This window comes from Saccopteryx bilineata, chromosome 1, assembly GCF_036850765.1.
Source record: "Saccopteryx bilineata isolate mSacBil1 chromosome 1, mSacBil1_pri_phased_curated, whole genome shotgun sequence".
Taxonomy (NCBI): Eukaryota; Metazoa; Chordata; class Mammalia; order Chiroptera; family Emballonuridae; genus Saccopteryx; species Saccopteryx bilineata.
The window spans coordinates 379,137,076-379,163,033 of NC_089490.1; the positions used below are offsets into that span (position 1 = coordinate 379,137,076).

The following is a 25,958-nucleotide window of genomic DNA, read 5'->3' on the forward strand; positions in this document are numbered from 1 at the left end:
ACTCGGTACAGCAATTTGTGTTTTGTGTCTTGGATATTTTTCATCAAACCCCTCCCAAGATGTCCACCAAGAGGAAATTGTCTTTGTCTATGCCTCAGCCTGCCAAGAAGGAAAGAAAGGCTATCCATCTCGACATGAAAATGAGTGCGGGCTCATCCGACTTGAGCATGGGTTCACCAGCTTGAGTGCAGGGGCGCTGGCTTGAGCATGGGATCATAGACATGACCCCATGGTCGCTGGTTTGAGCCCAAGGTCACTGGCTTGAGCAAGGGGCCACTCGCTCTGCTGTAACCCCCTGGTCAAGGCACATATGAGAAAGCAATCAATGAACAAGTACGAAGGAGGAAAGAAAGTGAATGTGATCACACATGTTTATGAAAAACCAACTCCGGTAACCCCAACTGCTGCCTCAGATGATGACATCAACGGTCCGCAGCCAAGCACCAGCGGCCAATAATGTCTCGTACATGTTTATATATTTTGATATGCTTTGCAATTGCGAAAATGTTTCCTATGGTATTTTTTATACCTATTTTTTTGTATTTTTGTATGTACCTGTATTTTGTAATTTTGTATGTTTTGCAAATAATAAACCAGTTTGTACTGGTAATGCAGTGTTTTACTTAAACCTGACAAATGTAAAACTAAGAAACAAAATGATGTAGAGATGATACAAATGGCATAAAATGAACAAGAAAATTATGATATATAACAATAATGAAATAAAATTATGATAAAATATGACTTAAAGATTTTTATAACATCATTTCACAGGTACTGTACATATAGCCTACTCAATTTATGACCAAATTCTGTTACGACCGGTCTGTCGGAACCAATCATGGTCGTCAGTCAGGCACTAGCTGTATATCCCTAGCACAGAGGTCAGGAATCTAATAGATGGTGAGTAAATGTTGAATAATTGAGTACACACCACACTGAAGAGTGTTGAAAGATTTCAATTTTAGTTTCAAGGCATGCCGTTCACAATTATACCATCTGCCTTTCTCTAACCGGAATGTAGTCAATGTACTTATTTGTATTAAAACAAACTTTAATTTAAAAAAGCAATGGTTTCTCAAACGTAGGTGTTGGGAAAACAGCTGTGTTAGGCTTGCACGTTGCATGATTAGTGTGTCAGCACATGGCAGAGCCACGTGTGTATAGCCTATGTAAGGATACAGGTGCTTTCCCTTGGCACAGATTGCTTGCCCTCCGCTGTGAGAAGAGGTTTTCCCCTGCCTTTCTGCTCGCCCGCTATTGTGGGAATCTAATAAATGGGAATGGCTCAATGCTTTCTGTCTCTGCAGTTCCTCTACCGTCTGCCTGAATCCACTGTGAACCTGCCTGGCCTCGGCCACCAGCATTACATCTGGTGTAGTGGGCAGGATTTGAATCAGACTGGTGTGGAGCTGCCAGCACCCTTGCTGTTCTTGAGCATGTGGTTCCCTGTGGCTATCCTGTTGGGGGGCATGGGCTGGGTGTTTTTTACAGCTCTGTGAGAAGAAACTGAAAGCTCTCTGTGAGAGGCTGTGCAAGGTCAATAGCTCCAGGATGAGCTGCAGACTGAGCATCAACAACAGCGTGAGCTGTAACAGTCACTGGAGAGTTACGAATTCAAAAACTTCAGTGAAGGCTACAGGCTGAGAATCAATGACAGCTTGAACTGGAACAAGTGCTAGAGAAGGAGGCTGACTGCTTTTGAGAGCTTCAATTTGAAATGCAGGCTGAGCACCAACGGCGCCTGGAATTGGAATGGTTGCTTGAGAAGGAATTGCAGGTTTGAGAGATCCAATTTGTACTAGAAGCTGACCTCTGGCAGTAGCAGTTGTTAGAGACACAACTGTGGATTCAAGAGCTCTGGTTTCAGCTTCAGGCAGAGAGCTGGCAGCCGTAAGAGCTGAAGCGGTCACTGAAGGAGTCCCACCAGCAGAATGACTCTGAGTCAGCGGTAGCAGGTGTTTCCAGCTCCTCATTCTCTAAGGAGGAGGAGGTTCGTGAAACTGCTGTCAGCAGACTCAGAGTTGGCTAGTGGCTACCCAGAAGGTAAAAACCCAGCAGCCAAAAGTGCCTCAGGGGCAGGCACACAACCCCCTCCACAAGTAGTTGAGCACTTTTTGGTCCGACTTTATACCCAGACAGAGTTGATGGAGTTAGGGGCAAAATTCAGGCAGAAACCCACTGAGTCCCTGGCAGTTTGGTTGCTTCAGTTGTAGAACATAGGGGTGGATGACATCATACTGTCTGGAACAGAGATGGAAAAATTAGCTGCCATTACCACACATTCCTCCTTGAGGCAGTGTCTTCAGAACTGCCATGAAAACCCAGGAAATACCATATTTTTTGCTCCATAAGATGCACTCCCCCCTCCCCAAAGTGGAGGGGAAAATGCCCGTGTGTCTTATGGAGCAAAAAAATATGGTATTTTATTAAATATTTTAACACACCATTTGGTTCAAAATATTTTTTTTTCTTATTTTCCTCCTTAAAACTCTAGGTGTGTCTTATGGTCAGGTGCATCTCATGGAGTGAAAAAAAATACAGTAATACCCTATTAGAATGGGTGATGGCTTCCATTCATATGGTCTGGCAGAATGCTGGAGACCTGCCAGGGGAAGTGAGTTGGTGGCAGTTGTATACTGAGCTGAAGCTGGTCCTCCATAGGTATGAGGAATGCTGCTTCCAACCTGAGGTCCTGTGGGCCAGATGAGGAAATATTTATGACCAGGATGAGGGGCCCTGTAGCACCCTGTGAGCCCTTTTTGGGTGACTAGTGGCTATGTTGAGTCCCCATGTGGGGCAGCCAATCAATGCTGTTGTTACATGGGTGGTGGCAGATTTGGGGGAGATGGAGGCAGCATGCTGCTGCCCCATCAACATGAGAAACAGGCCTATAAAGTTTACCCAGACACAGATGTTGGTAGATTTGATCACAGCTGGGGCAGATAGAGGAAAATTAGACGGCAGGTCTAATACAGTCCTGTTAGAGCTTTGGCGGCAGCTTAAGCCAGAACAGAGGTTTCAGCCACTGAAAAAAAACGCGAAAGCGGGTGGCCCCAGCAGCTGCTGAGAAAATGGTTGGTGTCCAGGTTGCATGGTTGCAAGACTATAGGATGGAGATGACTAAGGGAGAGGAGGGTCTCCGACACCCATTGTTCCAGTTTGAATTGGGGGAAGGCTGACAGACCTGTCATCTCTATTGTGGTTCCCCTACACCTGCACCTTTGTAATTACTGTCTTATACATGAACCCTCCTCAAATTACCCTATTTTGAGTAAGCCCCTATTTCCCATTGCAACCTGGATTGCTATAAACTAGATACCGCACTGTCCAAGACAGTAGCCACTTGTGGCTATTTAAGTTTTAACTGTAATTAACTACAATGAAAGAAAATGGAAATTCAGCTCCTTGGTCACACTAACCACATATCAAGTGCTCAGTAGCCACAATTGACTAAGGGCTACAGTATTGGCCAGCTGAGGTATAAAAAATGCTCCTCACCACAGAAAGACCATCGGGATGGCACTGACAGAATGTTGCCAATGCCAGACTCCTTCTCTCTCCATCATGCTTTTTCTTCCTGCCTTCCCTACTTTTATAGCAATCATTTCCTTGGTTTTCTTTATAATTTACTCCCTTTGTAAGCATCCTAAACAATAGGTTTTAAGTCTTGCCTATTTTCAATGTAAAATGGGAATTGCACACTACGTATTTTTGTTGTCTTGCTTTTTGCCTGTTTTGGACATCCACTCATGTCATATGTAGCTAGTTTGTTAATTTTCATTGCTATACAGTATTCCATTATGGGACCATACCACACTTTAGAAACTTCATCCTGCTGTTGCTGGATGTTTAGATTGTTTCCAGCTTTTGGTTATTACAAACTGTGTCCACGCTTCCCTGTGTATGCTTGTGCACAGAGGCACTCTCACTCAGTGCTGTAGGCTATGGCCTTGAGTGGAATTAAATTTCTGGGTTACGGGCTGTGCATTTTTTACCTCTATAATGAACCATGCCAATCTGTGTTCCAAAGTGATTGAACCAACTTACATTCTATCAATGGTACCTGAGAATACATGTTGCGTCACACCCTCACCAACACTTAGTATTCAGATGTTTACATTTTAGCCATCCCGATGAGTGTGTAATGGGATTTCCTTGTGATTTTTAAACCACATTTTCTTGCTTACCAATAAGATCAATACCGTTTCAGGCCCAGTTTCATTTTCCCCATATATACATGGTCAGGTGTCTCACATCATTATTAAACATATTGTCCTTTCCCTCTACCCTGTTTTACCACTTCTGTCTAAATCACAGTCCACCTATGTGTGGGCTCCTTTTCAGGATGTCCTTTGTTACCAATTGGTTTCTTTATCTATTACTGTATTAATTCCATGCTGTTTTAATTACTGTAGCTTTGATAATATATCTTGATATCTGCCAGAGCAAATCCTCTGACATTTTGCTTCTTATTCAAGATTGTCTTGGGTGGTTTTGGCCATTTGCATGACCATATGTGGTTTAAAATTAGCTTGTCAAACCAAGCCCTGATTTTGGTTGAGTCTTTCAGTTAATGAATATGGTCTCTCTTCCCATTTAAATCAGGTCTTCTTTACTATAGCTCAATATAGTTTTATAATTTTCTCTGTAAAGTTTTTATACATTTAAAAATAATTTATTTCTAGGTACTTAATATTATTGATGCTATTATTTTTAGTATCACTTTTCTAGGTGTTTGCTTTAGAAAGTTGGTTTAGAAATGCTTTTGATTTTTCTTTGTTGACTTTTTATCCTAGCAACCTTGATAAAATCTTTTACTACCCAAGTAATGTGATAGGCACATTCTCTTGGATTTTTAAATAACATTATTATATAATCTACACATGACATTTCTTTTCTTTTCCAATTGATGTATTTTTATTTCTTTTTCTTGCTTTATTGCCCCATCCAGGGCCTCCTGGATACCCAACAATGTTAAGTAAAGGTTGTGATAGAAGCCCTGTTTGTCTTATTTCCAATCTGCAAGGGAACGATTTTAATGGTTCAGTCAGTTTATTATGTGCTTTTTCTTTGTTTTTATCTATACTTTTTCAAATTAAAAAAGGTTCCTTCCATTCTTAGTTTAAGAGGTTGTTTTAAAATCATCAATGGATATTGAATTTTATCGAGTCCCTTTTTTTTTTTGCATCTATTGAGATGATATATGCTTTTCCTCTGTTTAATTTATTTATTTGCTACCCTCAGAAAATGAGTTGGGGAGTTGTTAAGCCTATTTTTGAATATAAATATCTTGAAACATGTATTTTGGGGTATATCAGTTCAGGATTTTTTGATAGCAAAAATAAGATAAGTCAGAATGGAACTTTTCTCATTTAACCTGTGTTATAAGGACTCTGTTTCAATCACTGCGCTCTGCTTTTCTCTGTGGTGGCTCCACCCCCAAGCCCCCAATCTGGGGCAAGGTGATGAACAAAAGTCATGGGGCACCTGCTTAAAGATTCAAGTTCAACAGAATAAGGTTAGGCTTTTTTCTCTCAGCTTTCCCAGTAAAACTGCCATCATAGCCGATTGGCTGTGGTTGGGTCACATTCCCGTTCCTAATGTCATCACCATGCCAGTGGAACACAATGACCTGACTGATTAGACTTTAGTCATGTGTTCAGTCCTGGAACTGGGTGCGGCATCTACTCATCCTGCAGCGGGTGGGTGGGGGAGGGGCAGAGACTAGGTGACTCCTCAGAGAAAAACTGCCGTGTGTTTACTAGATTTAGCCTAAAAGAATGTCTCCTATACTACTACGCTAACCTAGCTCTTTACTACTATGGGTACCCCTGCTACAGCTATTTGGAATTAAGCCAATCTTAATTGCTGATTGTTAGGTGTATTTGGTTTATGTAATTCAATTTGGTTTGTTAAGTGCTAGGAATTGTGCTAAGTGCTTTAGATGAATTATCCCTATAATTCTCACAATGACCTTAAGAAGCAGTTACAAATATACATATTTATAAAATAAGGTCAAATGACATCGTTGGAGTGTCAGAACTGGGACTGAGACTCATATCTCCTTCTCTCCAAGGTCTGCATTTTCCACATGACCCAGCGCTACTCTAGCCATCCAGCTCTGACATGCCAGGTCAGGTAATGGCCCAGGCCAGATAGCGCGGTCGGTTAGAGCATCATCTAGCTATGCAAAGGTCAACGGCTCGATCCCTGGTCAGGGCACATACAGAAACAGATTGATGTTTCTGTCTCTCTCTCCCTTCCTCTCTTTCTAAAATCAATCAATCAATAAAAGAAATCGGTAAATCTGATTGTCTAAATTTAAGTCCCTTTATCTCATTCCAGAACAGAAAATTTGAAATGTTATCCCTGAATAATGTTTTGTAACTCAACATACCCCAGAGGGAATACAAGTGGAAGAACACACAATCTGTCACGTGGATGTGTGTTGACATGAAAGGTAAATAAAACTAGCGTCCATACCAGCCTGTCCTGTTGCTCAGCCTTCCTCAGGGGCACGGGGCCATCCTGAATTCCGGTTCTCTCTGAGACAGCCACCTCATCTGAGCTTTACATTCAGCAAGTAGGTACATTATGTGGTTGGTAGCAATGGCATCAGGAGGGTACAAATCCCCTGGGGTCATGTAAAATGTCCTGTCCTCACTCTTTCAATGTGGCTGCTTGAAGGGCTAGATTTTACAGCATCTGGTACCAGGCACACCCCCATTGATCTTTAACCTAGAAGAATGTGTGCCTGAAAACCTTGCCTATCCAAGAACTTAATAATGTCAAGTCAGTGCATGTCCCCTTTCCCCCTTTCTGCTTATGTAAAGCTTCACTGAGACAGATTCTGTCTGAACTTCGGCCACAATATTCTCACCAGTAAAAATGATGTGTGTCAATGCTTTTGAAAATAGCAAAATAACCTGACCAGGTGGTGGTGCAGTGGATGGAGCGGTCGGACTGGGATACAGAGGACCCAGGTTCGAGACTCCAAGGTCACCAGCTTGAGCGCGGGCTCATCTGGTTTGAGCAGGGCTCACCAGCTTGGAACTAAGGTTGCTGGCTCGAGCAAGGGGTTGCTCTGTCTGCTGTAGCCCCCCGGTCAAGGCACATATTAGAGAGCAATCAATGAACAATTAAGGTGTCTCAACGAAAAACCAATGATTGATGCTTCTCATCTCTCTCTGTTCCTATCTGTCTGTCCATATCTATCCCTCTGACTCTCTCTCTGTCTCAAAAAAAAAAAAAAGGAAAGAAAAGAAAAGAAAAAAGAAAATAGCAAAAAATACCATCCACAGCAATCCTTTAAGAGTGAAGACAATGACATGTTCATAGACACCATAGAATGGGTGTGCTGAAGCCCTTTCAGTCATAATTTAAAGATGAGTCGCAAAGAAGTTGAACGGTTTCCCCAGGTCACACAGCTTGCTAGAGACCAGAATTGAGATTAAAATCCAGGGAACTCTGTCTCCTGGGACAACACTCTATACTTCAGGCTGCCCCTAATCAATCTGGCTGATCTTGACCTCTAACAGCCACTGAATTTAGCAAATAAAAAAACCTGATGGTGGCCCTGGCCGGTTGGCTCAGTGGTAGAGCGTCAGCCTGGCGTGCAGAGATCCCTGGTTCGATTCCCGGCCAGGGCACACAGGAGAATCGCCCGTCTGCTTCTCCACCCCTCCCCCTCTCCTTCCTTTCTGTCTCTCTCTTCCCCTCCCACAGCCAAAGCTCCATTGGAGCAAAGATGGCCTGGGCGCTGGGGATGGCTCCTTGGCCTCTGCCCCAGACGCTGGAGTGGCTCTGGTCGCAGCAGAGCGACGCCCCGGATGGGCAGAGCATCACCCCCTGGTGGGCAGAGCGCTGCCCCGTGGTGTGCGTGCCGGGTGGATCCCGGTCGGGCGCATGCAGGAGTCTGTCTGATTGTCTCTCCCCGTTTCCAGCTTCAGAAAAATACAAAAAACAAAACAAAACAAAAAAAAAACCTGATGGTGTTTAAAGCAAGTATATTCCCAATTTGACTGGTCAGGACTTTCTGACCTTGTGAAGAAAAGAACACTTGGCCTGCGGTTTTCTGTGCACACAGAGGTGTGACTGGGATGTTGTAATAGTATTGTAACCTTTCATGTTGAAAGTTCAAGTACAGAACCACTGCAATTTATTTGGTAATTCTCTCTAGTTTTTGCTACTTCTCTATTGGCCGAAAAACTGAAAAAAAGGTGCAGTGCCCTCTATGTTTTAGATAGTACTGAATTTGCTTGAGTATTCAATAGTTCTTATGCTTCAATATATAAAGTAAACTGTCATCAGTGTATTATTTGCCTTTGTTTACAGGGTCTCTAATGTGTTTACAAGTTTTCTGGGGTTGTAGCCATCTTTTTTATAGAGTTCAGTCTTATCATGTTTTGATACCTTCCAAACATTTCAATGTAACCCAGATGTTGGCTCAAGCCTCCCACTGCACATCCTTGCCAGGCTTGCTGCACGTTCCCAGTGAACTTTCCTTCTGGCCGGTTCCAGCTCAGCACAGGAGGACTCTTGGGCCAGCTGAGGCATGTCCCCTTTGTAGGGACTCACCCCTAAAAATTTATAGGGCCCAGAGCAGGGCAGGAATAAGAAGAGGGGGCCCACATAACAATTGTCTGAATATTTAACAAATGATTAAACAAAATTTGTACTGTCCTTCTATCTTGACAAACATGCTTTCACAATAGCCTAGAAGGCCAAGTTGAAATGTATTAATACAATTCTGGGATTTCTGGTTCCCCACCAGAATGCAGGAGTCTGGGGAGAGCTGGACCCTGCACGCTTAACCCCTTCCCACTCCCAATCCACCCCATTCTTTGCTTCCTGTGCCCCTCCTCCACAGCCTCACAATTCAATCACGAACATCCCAGCACGCCTAGGCTTGGGCCATTTCCCCTCAAATAGCCACTGCTCAGGGAAAACACCAGCAACATGGGCTACAGTCTGGAGGATGGACCCAGGACGAAGCCTGTGCAGGCTGGACACGGACAGGGGCCCTTTGGGAAGGATGCCTGGGCTGGTCTAGAAAGAGAAAGGATGTGAGTTTACCCATTAAAATCTATACCGTTCCTACACCATTTGGCACTCCAAATTCAATGCTGATCTAACTCCTGGAGGCAAAGCTCTGGTAAGCACCTTACCTATGTCCCCTGGTTGAGTCTTTTTAGGTTTTCCTACATTTAAGCTAAGCAATTGGGAAAGGGTCAGTTACCAGAACAGAGGCATTATGTAATGCTCTGGGAGAAAGGCCCTTTGTTTTCAATGATTTTGCAAGAGGAAAAGATATTAAGTAGTAATTGAATAATGATCATTTTATTAAAGTGTTAAAAGATTTTCTAGGAGATAGCTATGCTCTGTAGAGGACTCTATTTGTAGAAAATCTCTTCCTTCTAGTGATTGAAAATGATGACTGATTATGATGATGATAATAAATACTATTTTACATCATCTCAGTGCTATCCAAAAGAACTTTCTGCAATGATGGTAATGTTCTCTTCTGCTTTGTACAATGTGGTAGCCACTAGCCACACGGGGCGCATGGAAAACGTTGAATGCTCATGGAAATCAGGATCTTCTACCAACAGATGGCAAAATAGCAGATCTCTGCTGTGAAATTCTTTCTGTGAGATAGTTATAATAAAAGCTACTTTTGGTTACTGCCTACTGATGAACAAAACTTGGTAAAATTATATGAGAAGGAAGCCAATGACTTTTAGTGAAATGTACAATTTTACACATTTTAAAGCATTGCTTCCAATTGTCTCTGCAATTTTCTGGCCGCTCAGATCTTCGTTTATTCAGTAATTGTATTATTTAGTCTTTCGGACAATGGCCCATTGAGGCAATAGATCATCTTAACTTCTGTTCACTTGACTGTAGTACTTTATGCCTGGTAATGGTGCAGCACTTCTCTTCGTTTAAACTGTGGTAAAACTTCCTTTGTGCTTTGCATCTTGACATTGGTTGGCCTTTACTGATGTGTATGCAATAGGTGTTAAGGTCTACATAGTTTCTTATCATTAATCTGTTATTAAATTACTTCTCTTGTCTACTATTAAACATTTTCACAATGTCAAACCAAAGTCTCTATGTAGTGGTGTTCCCAAGGGTAAAATGGAAGATTTTGGTCTCATCATAATTCTTTCTTGCTCCAGCCACCCAAAATTAACATACAAATTATGTCAAAACTATAACTGCATTGTCATGAAGCTTCAAGACAACTCTAACTGCTTCTCATTCCAACACACTAAAGCCATTTAAATAGAAATTAAAGAACTGTTACTGTCTTGATATATTAAATAACTTAATATTCAAATAATCTTTCAATTATAAATTTGCAAAAGAGAATTATGATCTTATAATTCATACACACACACAAAATAACTCTAGGTGTAAATGTGGGGAGTTGCTATCATTTGATATGAGGTCATGCCAACCCAGTGCAACCAAACATGTTTGTCAACACATTCAAGGTTAAAACTATTAGAGGTTACCCACATTATAATCAGGAACACAAATGCCTGTACTGAATTGTCATTGCATTTCTTGGCTATCCCAAATATGCTTCTACTAATTCCTAAATATTATCTTGAAAATAAAAATACAAAAATGGAAAGTTCTTGAAGAGAATGTTTAATATTTTCTAAAAATAGGTCTATAGGCTCTTGTGGTCTGTTTGAGAAACACAGAAATCACAAGCCATAGATTTATTTATTTATTTGTTTGTTTGTTTATTTATGTGACAGAGACAGAAAGGGAGAGGCAGAGAGTGGGACAGATAGGAACAGACAGACAGGAAGGGAAAGAGATGAGAATCATAATTCTTTGTTGTGGCTCCTTAGTTGTTCATTGATTGCTTTCTCATATATGACTTGACAGGGGGCTACAGCAGAGTGAGTGACCCCTTGCTCAAGCCAGCAACCTTGGGGTCATGTCTATGATACCATGCTCAAGCCAGCAACCCTGTGCTCAAGCTGCTGACCTTGTGCCCAAGTCGGTGACCTTAGGATTTCAAACCTGGGTCCTCTGTATCTCAGTCCGACGCTCTATCCACTGTGCCACCACCTGGTCAGGCATAAGCCATAGATTTATACTCACCTACTATTAAATGCTCTCTCATTTACTGTGGGGCCTTGGGCAAAATGACCTAACCTTTCTGAGGCAGTTTCTGAATTTTGAAATTGAGAATAATCTGTCATGGGGTTATTGTGAGAATTAAAGATTATACTGGATATGCATGCCTAGTACAACCAATAGAGTAGTAAAGCCTGGCTAGTGCAAAGCATATGGATATAATCATAGGAACGTAAATCAGACCAGGCATTGCATTTCTTCTCATGTGCCCTTTGGCAAGGGACAAACTTGAACTTTGATTTTCTCACCTGTGGTATAGGAATGGTATCAGTGTCCTCCCCGCCTGGACTGAGAGGGCTCGTGGAAGTAAATTCAGCGCTATGTATGGTAGACTTCTTTACTTCTTTTCCATCTGCCCACTTCTCTCTGTTTGGCCCACAAGCTTCCCCCACCCCCACAAACACACATTCTGGGTATTGCCTGCATTCCTTATGAGTGTTCAATGCTTTATATTGATAGCATTTTTCCTGGGTCTTCTTTTCAAAAAAAATTTTTTTTGAATCAACTAGAACGTTGACTATTTAACAATTTTTGTGTGAATTCAACTGCTCTACCTAGTACCCCAAGCTAAAGGATACTGAACACCCTGGATGCCTGAAGAATAAACGAATAGAAAACTTTAGCCTTTCTTCCTAGTCCTAAATATATTTCACAACTTAGCCTCAGTCTTGCACATTTTAAAAATGACTACTAGTACAAAGGTTATGTTAGGACCTTTTAGCAATTTTATAAATTAACTTAAAGGCGTATTACTTGTTGATGAAAGGTGAATTTTAATGGAGTTTTCCTGACACATATAAAACAACAGAATTAATGCCATTATTTAATATTTTCCATTTAAAATCCATCCATCAATTAAAGTTTGTATGTGAAATACTTCTCGTGTGTTCAGCTTTCTGTTGGACTTGGTTTTGTTTTTTTTTTAATTTTATTTATTGATTTTACAGAGAGAGGAGGGGAGAGAACAAGAAGTATCAAGTCATAGTTGCTTCACTTTCGTTGTTCATTGATTGCTTGTTGTATGTGCCTTGACCGGGCAAGCCCAGGGTTTTGAACCGGCAACCTCAGCATTCCAAGTCAATGCTTTATCCACCGTGCCACCACAGGTCAGGCGGACTTGGTTTTATTATTATTATTATTATTATTATTTAGATTTTATTTATTCATTTTTAGAGAGAGAAGAGAGAGAGAGAAAGAGAGAAGGGGGAGGGAGGAGCAGGAAGCATCAACTCCCATATGTGCCTTGACCAGGCAAGCCTGGGGTTTCAAACCAGCAGCCTCAGCGTTCCAGGTCGATGCTTTATCCACTGCACCACCACAAGTCAGGCTGTTGGACTTTGGTTTTAAAATAGACAAAGTTTCATGAAAAACAAATTTATGTCACAACTGAACTCCAGCATTTGGCCAATATACCAGACAAACAGCATGTTGCTTTTGCCAGAGTTAATGGTTATTGATTTCTGCATGACAACAGATATTTACTGGTTTGAGGAGTCTACAACCTGAAACCAGGCTTTTTATTTTTATGGAGGGAAGTAGAGTATCACCAAAGAGGGTAAGTGTGGGAGTCTGTCTCTGGGTTCTGGTCATGGCTTTCTAACTAGTTTTGAATCCCAGATAATTTCTCAGGACCTCAGTTGTTTATTTCCCCTCATATTTACTGAGGTGTAATTACAAATAAAATATATATATACTGCTCACAAAAATTAGGGGATATTTCAAAATGAATATGAAGTAATAAAATATTCCCTAATTTTTGTGAGCAGTATATTTTTAAGGTGTACAAAACACTGATTTAATATATGTATACACTGTAAGTTATTGCCACAGTCAAGCTAATTAACATATCCACCTCAAGTACCATATTTCCACATATATAAGACACTTCCATGTATGTATAAGATACACCTTAATTTTGGGGCCTGAAATTTGAAAAAATATATATTACATAAAGTTATTGAACTCAAGTTTTGTTCATCATAAAATTCATACAACTCCTCATCACTGTCAAAACTCCCATCCATTAGCTTGTCCTCATCCATATCTGATGACGAATCACTGTCTTCATATATTGCCTCATCCTGAGTTCCATCTATGGCATTTGAAATGCCACTCTTCTACAACCACTGTATAAGACGCAAACAGTTTTTAGACCCCAAGTTTTTTGGAAAAAGGTTGCGTCTTATACATGGGGAATACAGTACTTACCATTTGTGTGTAGTGGTGAAATTAAGATCTACATCTTCAGCAAATAGTACTGTTAACTCTGCTTACCGTGATGTACATTAGATCTCCAGAACTTACTCATCTTGTACCTGAAAAAGTTTGTACCCTTTGATAAACATCTCTTCATCTCCCCCACCCTTCAGCCCTTGGAAACCCTGTTCTATTCTTTTGTTCTGTGAGTTCAATTTTATTAGATTCCACATATAAATGAAATGATATAGCATTTATCTTTCTGTGTTGGTTTATTTCACTTAGCATAACACCTTTTTTTGTGGCAGAGACAGGGAGAGTCAGAGAGCGGGACAGATAGTGACAGACAGGAAGGGAGAGAGATGAGAAACATCAATTCTTCGTTGCGGTTCCTTAGTTGTTCATTGATTGATTTCTCATATTGTGCCTTGACCTGGGGGTTACAACAGACCAAGTGACCCCTCGCTCAAGCCAGTGATCTTGGGCTCAAGCTGGTGAGCCTTGCTCAAACCAGATGAGCCTGCACCCAAGCTGGTGACTTCGGGGTCTTGAACCTGGGTCCTCCACATCCCAGTCCGATGCTCTATCCACTGTACCACCGCCTGGTCAGGCGGCATAACATCTTTCAGGTCCATCCATGTTATCACAAATGGCAGGATTTACTTCTTTTTTAGAGCTAAATAATATTCCATTATATCTATTATCTATCTATTATCTCTCTCTCTCTCTCTCTCTCTCTATCTTTCTATCTTCCTATCTATCTATCTATCTATCTATCACTTTTCTACTTCCTATCTTCTTTATCTATTCATCTGTCAACAAATATTTAGGTTATCTTCTGTCTTAGCAAGTGTAAATAATGCTGCAACGAACATGGAGTTGCAGATTTCTCTTGGAGATACTGATTTCATTTCCTTTGGATATATACCTAGAAGTGGGATTGCAAGATCATATATAGTAGTTCTGTTTTTAATATTTGAGGATCCTCCATACTGTCTTCCATAACGATTGTACCAGTTTACATTCCCACCAACAGCTCACAGGGTTCATTCTTTTGTCTCCACACCCTCACTGACACTTAATATTTCTTGTCTTTTTGATAATAGCCACCCTAAAAGGTATAAATTGATATCTCATTGTAGTTTTAATTTTTTATTTCCCTGATGATTAGAGATGTGCAGCAACTCTTTGTATATCTGTTGGCTATTTGTATGTCTAGTTTGGAGAAATATTTATTCAGGTCCTTTGCCCACATTTAAATAGAATTATTTGTCTTTTTTGCTACTGGGGGTAGGAGTTTTTTAAAATATATTTTGGTTATTAATTCCTTACTTTTAAATTGATAACATAAGAGTGTTGGATGGCTTCTTGAATCTCAGTGTATTGTCCTTTGGAAACAGATCCCTGAAAGTGTGATGTTGCTATCTGGAAACACTAGATTATAAGGTCTGTTGGGCAGGAATCTTGACTATTTATTAATTATTAAACCCTCAAGGTCTGCACAATGAAAACCTTTGGAATGATGAACAATCGAGGACTGACCAGCCAGCAGAATTTGATTTTCATTTCAGAGCTAGCTGTACTTACAGCTCTTAAGCTATGACTCTAAAAATAACCAGTACACATTTGGAGAAAACACAAAGGTAACTAAAATCTGCAATGACAGATTTTATTGATGTCAGGGTTGATAACCCCAACACTCCAATCTACCATCTATAGCAGGGGTCGGGAACTTTTTTGGCTGAGAGAGCCATGAACGCCACATATTTTAAAATGTAATTCCATGAGAGCCATACAACGACCTGTGTATGTTATGCATTATCCAATAAAAATTTGCTGTGATTGGCTCCAGCCACTTGCAACCATGAACATGAGCAGTAGGAAATGAATGGATTGTAATACATGTGAATGTTTTATATTTTTAATGTTATTATTATTTTTTTATTAAAGATTTGTCTGTGAGCCAGATGCAGCCATCAATAGAGCCACATCTGGCTCGTGAGCCATAGGTTCCCGACCCCTGATCTATAGGTTAGATCATTTCTGATGTACCCAAAGAGTGTGACTTATACTGAAAGCCCCATAAGTTAAACAAAGATATTTTCTCAGTGGAACAGATGTCTATGGTAGTGATGTTGATCTATCTACTCATAACGGACTTCTCCAGTGGATCCTGACTCTTTCTTACCCTTTCCTTCTCACATCAACCATCATCTAACCACTCCCACGTGCCAGTGGCATTTTTTTTTTCCCGAAAGGCAGGGACAGATAGACAGAAAGGGAGAGAGACGAGAAGCATCAACTCATAGTTGTGGCACCTTAGTTGTTCATTGATTGCTTGCTCATATATGCCTTGATAGGGTGGGGGGCCTCTAGCTGAGCCAGTGACCCCTTGCTCAAGCCAGCAACCTTGGGCTTCAAACCAGCGGCCATAGGGTCATGTCCAAGAGCCCACGCTCAAGCCAGCAACCCTGCACTCAAGCTGGTGAGCCCACACTCTAGCCAGATAAACCCATGCTCAAGCAGAGACCTCAGGGTTTTGAACCTGGGCCTCAGTGTCCCAGGTTAACATTCTATCCACTGCGCCACCATCTGGTCAGGCAAGTGGTAATTTTCTGTGGGTCCAGATATGGGATCAAACCCTAGGAAATATTAAGGAAAAGCAAAGATTCTTAAATTGAGAAAATTCTTAAATTGAGAAAGTGCAACCTCAGCCCCTCTCCCAGAGATCCAGTATAACTGGATATTCCATAACAAGGCTATCAGTGGGCTGGACACATCTCAGGAAGGGTGGGGAGAGTTACAGAAGCCATCAGTGCCCTTGGTACTATGCAACCAGTAAGCAAGAGAGGGAACTGGTTTTTTCTAAATACAGTTCTCACACTAGGAGAACTTCTACCCTCAGTATATAATAATATTGTTTTATTCACAATTACTTTTTTTTTAAGCACTAAAAACATTCATGTCGAGTATCTTTGAGGGTGGCCACATATTTGCAATTCTTTAAGTTCCTACCTAATGGAAAGTTAGGAATCATTGTAATTTTCTCAGGAAGTTTTAACATGCTGCATCATAAACACATTCTATCTTAAATGATATTTGGCAATGTTGAGGTTGAGAGTTTCAAAATACATATTAATTTCTCAACAAAATAAGTCATAATTAGATGTGTCATAATTTTTGCCTTCTTTATGTTTCTGATATGTGACTTTGGAAGTGAAGTTCAACACCATGGCACTTGACTTATATTAGCATTCAGATCGACTGTACTGACATCTCATTAACTAACTTCTAAAGTGACTCAAAGATTACTATTATTTCCTTTAGTAAATACTAAGTTACAGATGAAAGAATTTAAGTAATTTTAGTATTAGTAATATTCTTAGTTCTCCTGTTTGGACCCTTCACTTAGTAGATATGGAAACTGTGTTTTAAAAAAGTAAAATAACTTCCTGCAGGCCACATTGTTGGGAGATAGCATAATTAGGACCAAAAACTGAAAAAGAATATTGATTCTTAAGCCAGTGTCCATTTCTATATACCAGTGATTCTCAAAGTGTGGCTCAGAAACCCTGTGGGTCCTCAAAGCACTTTCTGGGAGTCGAAGAGGTAAAAATTATCTTAATAATAAAAAGATGTCATTTAAAAAATATATATAGATATTTTCCATAACAATTTGTTATTTATGTTAATATATATTAAGCTTAACTTTTTAATTTATTCTTATTGAGTGACTTTAGAGAAACAGATAGAGGAAGGCAGAGAGAGAAGCATTCATTTGTTGTTCCATTTAGTTGTGCATTCATCAGTCACCTCCTGTGTGTGCCCTGACTGGGGATTGAACCCGCAACCTTGGTGTTTCAGGATGATGCTCTAACTGACTGAGCTAACAGGCCAGGGAGCTTTTAACTTTTTTAAATAAATAAATATTTAAATAATCTCAGTTGTAATTTTTTTTTTTTTGTATTTTTCTGAAGCTGGAAACGGGGAGAGACAGTCAGACAGATTCCCACATGCGCCCGACCGGGATCCACCCGGCACACCCACCAGGGGCTACACTCTGCCCACCAGGGGGCGATGCTCTGCCCCTCCGGGGCATCTCTCTGCCGCAACCAGAGCCACTCTAGCGCCTGGGGCAGAGGCCAAGGAGCCATCCCCAGCGCCTGGGCCATCTTTGCTCCAGTGGAGCCTCGGCTGCGGGAGGGGAAGAGAGAGACAGAGAGGAAGGAGGGCGGGAGGTGGAGAAGCAAATGGGCGCTTCTCCTATGTGCCCTGGCCGGGAATTGAACGTGGGTCCCCCGCACGCCAGGCCGACGCTCTACCGCTGAGCCAACCGGGCCAGGGCCTCAGTTGTAATTTTTATATATGTGTATGTATATAAAATTCCAACATTAACAGAAGAAAGCTCTTTGGATTCCTCAGTGATTTTCAAGAGTATAAGTGGGTTCTAAATTCAAAAGCTTGAGGAGAACAACTGCCCTCCACTGTGCTGGTTGGACATAAGCATTGAGCAAGACAGGGCTGTGGTGTCTCCAGAAACTCTCCTATAAAATGCATCACATTATTTCGCTTTCCACAAATTGTATCAGTCAGGATCCCAGCAGGAAACAGCACACTCTGAAGGGACCTCTGAAAGAATTCTCATGAAGTCCTATACAAAACATGTGAGCAGGGTTATGGGAAACAAACAGGGGGGGGGGGCTTTGGTGTCACGGTGACCTGACTTAGAATCCTGGACCTCACCTACTACCTGAGCTAGTCACCTCCTAGTCGCTGAGTCTCAGTTATGTCACCTGACCGTCCCGGGATTGTTGCAAGGATTAAATGAATTTGTAGTGTGAAAAAGAACCTATCCACTTTCATGGCAAACAGTTGGCACCAGTTCATCTGTTTCTCCTGATGAAGACACTTGGCACAATCATCCCATGAAGAATCTATCTGGACTTCCCGTCAAGATGGCCATGTAGGTAGCTGCTGTACTTGCCTCTTTCACAATCACATCAAAACTACAAATAAACTACAGCATCACCATCGTTCAGAACTGCCTGGAATCTGGCTGGATGGAAGCCCTACACCTGGAGACTTAAAGAAGCCACACTGAGATTGCTTGTAGAGTGAGCAGGTCCTAGGCCCACGTGTAGGGGATAAAGATTGGGAGGGTCCTTGGCAGGATAGTTCAGTTGGGTAGAGCATTGTTCTGCTATGCCGAGGTTGTGGGTTCAATCTCTGCTCAGGGCATGTACAAGAATTAACCAATGAATGCATAAATAAGTAGAACAACAAATTGATCTCTCTCTCTCTCTCTCTCTCTTTCTCTCTCTCAAATCAATAAAAATCGGCTGCAGAAGTCCGCCCAAGGAGCGAGAGGTCCCAGCCCCACATCACATTCTCTAGCCCAGAGTTCCAATGCCAGAAAGAAAAGTCCCTACAACTTTGGGCTATAAAAGCTTGTGGGGATTGAGGCTGAGGGAGACAGAGGGTGGCTGGAGTCTCAGGAAGTTTCTCTTAAAGGGCCCATGCATGGACTTCTAGGACTCACTCGCTTCGAGCTCCAACACCGGGCCAGGGACATATGGGGAGGAACCGAATTGTCCAGCATCAGAGTGAGAGACTTTCTCCCAGACAGAAGTGCTGGCAGAGACCACCTTTCCTTTGATGCTCCCTTCCTCACACAAAGCTGTCAGGCGGGAGACATGTCTGAGCCTCCATCAACCTGGATCACACTGTTTGCCCCACCCTGGTGATTCCCTGGGGCCCCACCCTACTCAACTTTCAGGCCCAACCAAGCACTTTCCAAAGGCTTTTTCATACAAAAGGGCCTGCCTTAGTTCATACTTCAGATTTTCCCTAAAATCTCTCAAACAAGCAGCATCTGGCTTTGGCATGCCCTGTATCTCTTGCTAAGTGGCCCCAGGCTTGGCACTAGCTGTAACCAGCCTCACAGCTTGGCCTCATCTGCGTACCTCCAAGCCCATCACAAGAAGGAGACAGCTGCAAATTGCTTTGTAGTTCATGCCAGGTGGCCTTGGGCAGAACACAGGTGGCACCTGACCTTGTCTTGCATCTCCTGGGAGGCCTCCGAGCCAGTGCACCCAATGGACAGCTTTAGAACACATCAAAGCACCAAAACCTAACCACCTCCACAAGAGACACACTCAAGGGGCTGACTGAGTGGGCGCCAGGGCTCTGTAGAAGTAAGTCCTACTCTGTGGAGTGAGCCCCTGCAAGCTGATCCTCCATGGTGATCAGAGGTCAGTGGTTGGTGGGTGCAGTCAGTTCTTACTTGGCATGGGGGTAAATCCCCATTGATGTGCCAAGAGTAAACAAGGCTCAACTTCAAGAGGAGGGTGTACACATTCCACACGGAAGGTGTACCTCAAGTGCCCAGCTTGGGTGATCTGGGAGGCTGTGCCACTGGACCCTATAGGACACCTACTACACTAGGCCACTCTACCAAGCTTGGGAGACGTAGCAGCTCAACCTAATACATAAGAACAAACACAGGAACGCTGTCAAAATGAGGAAACAAAGAAACATGTCGCCAATGAAAGAACAGAATAAAACCTCAGAAAAAAAAAAAAACTAAACTAAATGGAGACAAGCAGTCTATGAGATGCAGAGTTCCAAACACTGGGTATAGGGTTGCTCAATGAACTTAATGAGAACCTCAACATCATAAAAAAGAACCATTCAGAAATGAAGAATACAGTAACTGAAGTGAAGAATAATTTACAGGAAATCAATAGTAGAGTAGATAAAGCCAAGCATCAAGTTAGCCATTTGGAGTATAAGGAAAAAACAAACCCAATTAGATAGCAAAAAGAAAAAGAAATTTAAAAAAATGATGATAGTGTAAGGAGCCTCTGGGACAACTTCAGGTGCATCACCATTCACATCATGGGAGTGCTAGAAGGAGAAGAGAGAGAGAACAAGAAAATAAAAACCCATTTGAAAAAATGACAGGAAACTTCCTTAACTTGGTGAAAAAAATAGACATACAAGTCCAGCAAGAACAGAGAGTCCCAAACAAGAGGAACCCAAAGAAGCCCACATCAAGACGAATCATAATTACAATAAAAAAGGTTAAAAACAAGGAGACAATCTTTATTTTATTTTATTTTTTTGAGAGAGACATATAGACAGACAGGAAGGGAGAGAAATGAAAAGCACCAACTTGTTATTGCAGCACTTTAGTTGTTCATTGATTGCTTCTCGTATGTGCCTTGATGAGGGGTTCAAGCTGAGCCAGTCACCCCTTGCTCAAGCCAGCAACCGTGGGATCAAGCCAGTAACCTTGGACTTCAAGCCAGCAACATTTGGGTTCAACCCAGTGCCCATGGTATAATGTCAGTGATCCCACGCTCAAGCCAGCAACCCCATGCTTGAGCAGGTGAGCCTATGCTCAAGCTGGATGAGCCCGCGCTCAAGCCAGTGACCTTGGGGTTTCAAAACTGGGACCTCAGAATTCCTGGTTGATGCTTTATCCACTACACCACTACCAGTCAGGCGACGAGGAGAGACCTCTAAAAGCAGCAAGAGAAAAGCAATTAGTTTCGTACAAGGGAGCTCCCATAAGACTTTTAGCTGATTTCTTAACAGAAACTTTGCAGGCCAGAAGGGATTGCCAAGAATATTCAAAGTGATGAAAAGCAAGAACCTACAACCTTGATTATTCTACCCAGAAAAGCTATCATTTAGAATCAAAGGACATATAAAGAGCTTCCCAAATAATGAAGAGGTAGAGGAGTTCATCACCACCAAACCAGTATTATACGAAATGTTAAAGGATCTTCTTTAAGAAGAAGAAGAAAAAAATAATAATATGGCACCAAATACCTATCTATCAACAACTGAATCTAAAAAACAAAATAAATGAACAAGCAGAACAGAAACAGACTCATAGATGCAGAGAACATTTTGATGGTTGCCAGATGGGAGGGGGGTTGGAGGCTGGGTGAAAAGATGAAGGGGATTAAGAAGTACAAATTAGTAGTTACAGAACAGTCACGGGATGTAAAGTACAGCATGGGGAATATATTCAATAATATTTTAATAACTATGTTTGGTGTCAGGTGCAAGACTTATTAGGAAGATCACTTAGTAAGTTATGTAATGTTTAATCATTGGGCTGTACTCCTGACACTAGTATAATAATGTATGTCAACTGTAATTGAAAAATAAACAGTGATTTAAAAAAGAGTCTATCTGTTAGAAGAGAGAATCTACTAAAATCTACCAGATATTTAGAAATCCTTCCTACCCAACACTGAGTATTCAAAGCAATGAGACAAGGGATCAAAACTGAGAACTTAGTGGGGACTCTGAGAAGCCATTTTTGTTAGGACCAAAAAGAACCCATTTTACTACTCCTCATTTGTCATAGCCTCTTTTTCAGACCATCATTTTGAAAGCTTCTTTCAATTTTTGCTTCTTTTTGCTCAGCCAGATCCCTTGAACATAAAATGAGGGGCCTTTGAAATAAGCTGCCTCAACTAAGACTGGCTGGTGGCAGCACGTGGACGGAAGTAGGAGCTGGATGGGAGCGGGGGAGAGAAACAGTGGATGCCTGACTTTTACGGCTGGTATGATGAATATTTGGCCAGCGTGGGAGTTTCATGCATAAAAGAAGGGAGCTTTGCAGTTCAATTTCTAGGAATTTATCTTACCGAAGACTTGTAAAAAAATTACATAAAGTTGTGCATGCAAGACTGTCCATGACAGCACTGCTTATAAAAACAAGCATTGTAGACCACCTAAATGTGTATTCGTAGGGCAACAGTTAAAAACATGGTGTGCTTACCCTACAATATTAGTGGTGATTGAAAAGAATAAATGTAGTTGTATATATTAACATGAAAAGATAGGTGACATTAGATATTTCCTTTTTTATGACAGAGACAGAGAGAGAGACAGAAAGAGGGACAGATAGGGACAGACAGACAGGAAGGGAGAGAGATAAGCATCAATTCTTCGTTGTGGCAATTTAGTTATTCATTGATTGCTTTCTTATATGTGCCTTGATCAGGGAGCTACAGCAGAACAAGTGACCCCTGGCTCAAGCCAGCGACCCATGCTCAAACCAGCGACATCTGGGTTTCGAACCTGGGTCCTTTGGCATTCCAGTCCAATGTTCTATCCACTGTACCACTGCCTGGTCAGGTGGCATAAGATATTTTTGAGTGAAATAAACAATTTGCAGATTAGTAAATACTATATTCTGAGAGAGAGAGAGAGAGAGAGAGAGAGAGAGAGAGAGAGAGAGGGAGAGAGGAGAGATGAGTTTGGCATAAGAGTGGGTTGTGAGGGGTAAGGACTCTTACTTCTTGTGCATTTTAGTACATTTTTATCTTTTTGCATTCTATTTTATAAGAAGCATGTATTGTTCTTATAAAATTAAAAGCAGACAAAAAGACCCATGGCTAAAGTATAAATTGATCACTTTACAGTTCAAAGAAAGTAAAGTAGAAAGCCTTTTTCTTCCCCAACTGGTTATACACTCAGTGTACTCACAACATCATAATCCTGAGACAAAGGCTGGAGAGAGGCTGGATCAGCAGCAAGGGGGCATCAACTCTTAGTCATCTTTGGTAACTGCTTTCCAACAGGAGATGAGTCACATGAATGGGTAACTACTGAGTTTACTAGCCACTTTCTTCATCTCTTTTGGGTCACTTAGTATAAATTAGTATAAATTATTCAATTGAGGTATAAATAAATCCCTTTCCTCTAATTTGGGGATACCACCATCTCAAAACAGAGTCCCTGGTTCTCTGCCAGGAAGATGCTAGGCCTGGCCCTCGCTCTCATCCTACTCACAGAGCTCTGAGCGTAAAATCCATATGTAACCCAGTTTCCTTGCTTGTAGTATTGTGAATCAGCAGCAGCTGTGACCCCAGATGTCTGGTAGTCGTGTGACCAGGGACCCACCTCGGATCTCACTCAAACCCACAACACATACAATTTGGAGAACTTACCCTGGAAGTCTGGCTTCTCGGATTCCTTAGAACAAAGCACCAGGATAGTTTCAGATTTCTCTTCACATGACCGGTGTGGCAATCTAAAGGTCTGGAAAATGACCTATTCCCATCTCTCTCAGAAAAAATCTTTTTAAATAAATGAAAAGGAAAAAAGTAGAGGGTGTGTGTAAAAAATGCCTTTATCTTTTAGAGTTTTTTACTATAGTTATGACAACACTAAAAATTCAGAGTTACATACTTTCCAGGTGTCATTATGGTTTCAATTTCAATGATAGTAAACTTCAGAAATTTAATATCTGTTAAAGTTACATAGTTTATCACGATTTGCAAACATCATTCAGTGATGTGCCTGATGTGGGGCCCAGTCCCCATTAATTCCATGTCACAGTCACTCTAGAATCCACCCCATGGTCACCGCTCTTATTCCATTTATCCGGACTCCTTCCATGGCCTTCTAACTTGTTTTCTGATCTCTACTCTCCATTTTATGATCTCTTTCTCTCCCTCTCTCTTTGTAATCTTGCTGGCAAATTATTTTTCCTAAAACACACTGTTGGGCATGCCACTGAACGTTAAAACGTTTTCAGCAGGGCTCCTTTTCCTACTGAATAAGTGTTAGAGGTTCATACCCCTTGAACTGGCTGTCCAGCTCCCATAGCACATAGGAGAAGCCTACCTTTCCTGACTTACCTCTAGTAACTTTCATGATCCTAAATTCCAGGCAAACGAAATTATCCTGTGCTCCCCATACAGTATTTTCATTCTACCTTGGGTCACCTTCTGACATATTAAGGTTGTAACTTGAAGTTTCCTCAGACCTCACCAGTCTGAGGATAAAAATGGAGCCATACCTCAGTTTCACTAGCTTATCAGACACAGGAAGTCCAACCTCTACCGACTTTTCTTCCAAATATTTCTGAGAATGCCATTGAGTGTCCTCATGTCTTGAAATGATGTTTGAGCTGACAGCCACGGATGCTGCTATTTCACTTTACTGGGTGCCCCTGTGCACAGGGATGCTCTCTGTGTTTCCAGTGGTGCCACTGGGCTTCACCATATTCTCCTGCCATGTACCTCGAACCTGCACAGGGTCAAGGTTGGGCAGAGTGACGAAAAATGACTCTCCCTCTTTATGTCACAATCTGGTGGTGGTATGTCAAGACAGTATTGCCTGGGCTCTTATGTGTTCCAGATATAGAAAATGAATAATCTTTTATCCTGCAGTAAGTACTGTTGGAATTAAACTTGCACCCAAAGGTTACATCACAGTTCTCATGCTTTATATATTCAGAGTCATCGCTTCTCTTTGATAACTCAGGCTTTGTTCCTGGGTCCTACAATTAATTCATGACTGAATTCGTCTTCTTTTAGGCTGCATTGTTCTGTAGGAGGGTTCTCAGAACCTCTGCAAAGAGTTTTGTGTTGGCCTTTGCCACCAGCTTACTAGGCATGCCCAGAAACATCTGGCTCCCAATGGTGTACTCAGCTAAGATCTGAATAGGAGACATGTTGGTTCTCAAGCAAAGAGATTTCCCTTTTGCCTGCCCACCCTTAATGAGGCATTCTGTGTTCTAAGGATGGACTCTGCTTAGGCAGTTTCCATGTTACATACAGTGTGCTAGCATTTACTTAAAGAACAGAAACATGCAGACCCCTCAACTATATATTATTTACAGAACTCGTATGTGTTGTGTTTGGCTAAACTATAAAAGAAATCAAAGGAGAGGAAGCAGAGCGTCAGAGACGGATAGATAAAAGACTACACACATTGGTAATGTTTGAATTTTTAGTATGAGTGGTGGGTCTATGGGTGTTTGATTTTGTTATTCTCTATAATATGAATATACATTTCATACACAAAAATTATATTCAAAATTTTAAGTACGAAATATCGTATAGTTAAAAGTCTGTTCTGACTTATGAAGACATGCAGTATCGATTTGCATTCCTGTATTGGTCTCTCCTACCTTTGCTTCTCCTTGTTAATGCTTTGCTTCTTTGCCGTCTCCTGTGATCTCCAGGTTCTGGAGAGCCCTTCTCATATTCGGCTTCTTTTTCTCATCTTGAGGGCTGCCTTTCTGTTTTCTCCTGTGGTTTCGCCTCTGCTTGCTTCCTGATTGCTGGCTTCTTTATTCAGCTCTTGCGAACTTGGTCTTCACCTCTTGGGAGTACTTGGAATGGAGAAGCATTAGCTGGTTCTTTCCAGACTTCATCTGGTTTTACTGGTTTTTTGGGGACTAGAGTCACCTTTTGGTTATATACACATCATCATTTATCTTTCTGATTTATGGTCTTGTGTAAAAAAAAAAAATCCCTTAAACATAAAAAACTTTTAAAAAACTTGGCAGGCAATGAAACACACCTTAGAGAAGAATTCACTGAGTAGTTTTGCCAAGGGGGTTTACTAAGGATGGGAAACTAGCACTTGGATAGAAAACGAGTCCATCGGCTTGTCTGCTGGTTAACACTAGACCTGTGGTTCACTGGTCAGGAAACAGGTTTCAATTAGGTTTCTTGAGGGTCTGGCATACCTGGGGCACTCTAAGTTTATGGTCCTAACTAATAGCAGTGGCTGAGAACTAGTTACATAATGTTCTGTGTTGCTATCTCCTAGGCGAGTGT

General features: G+C 41.5%; 1 long non-coding RNA gene across 1 annotated transcript; it reads right to left on the reverse strand.

Annotated features, from left to right (window-relative positions):
- Positions 1-753: 753 nt before the first annotated feature.
- LOC136318647 (uncharacterized) lies at positions 754-25,571 on the reverse strand. Its single transcript, XR_010728107.1, has 3 exons — positions 25,304-25,571; positions 23,334-23,462; positions 754-2,244 (listed from the first exon to the last, which is right to left on the reverse strand). It is a non-coding gene; the product is annotated as an uncharacterized lncRNA (long non-coding RNA).
- Positions 25,572-25,958: the final 387 nt, after the last annotated feature.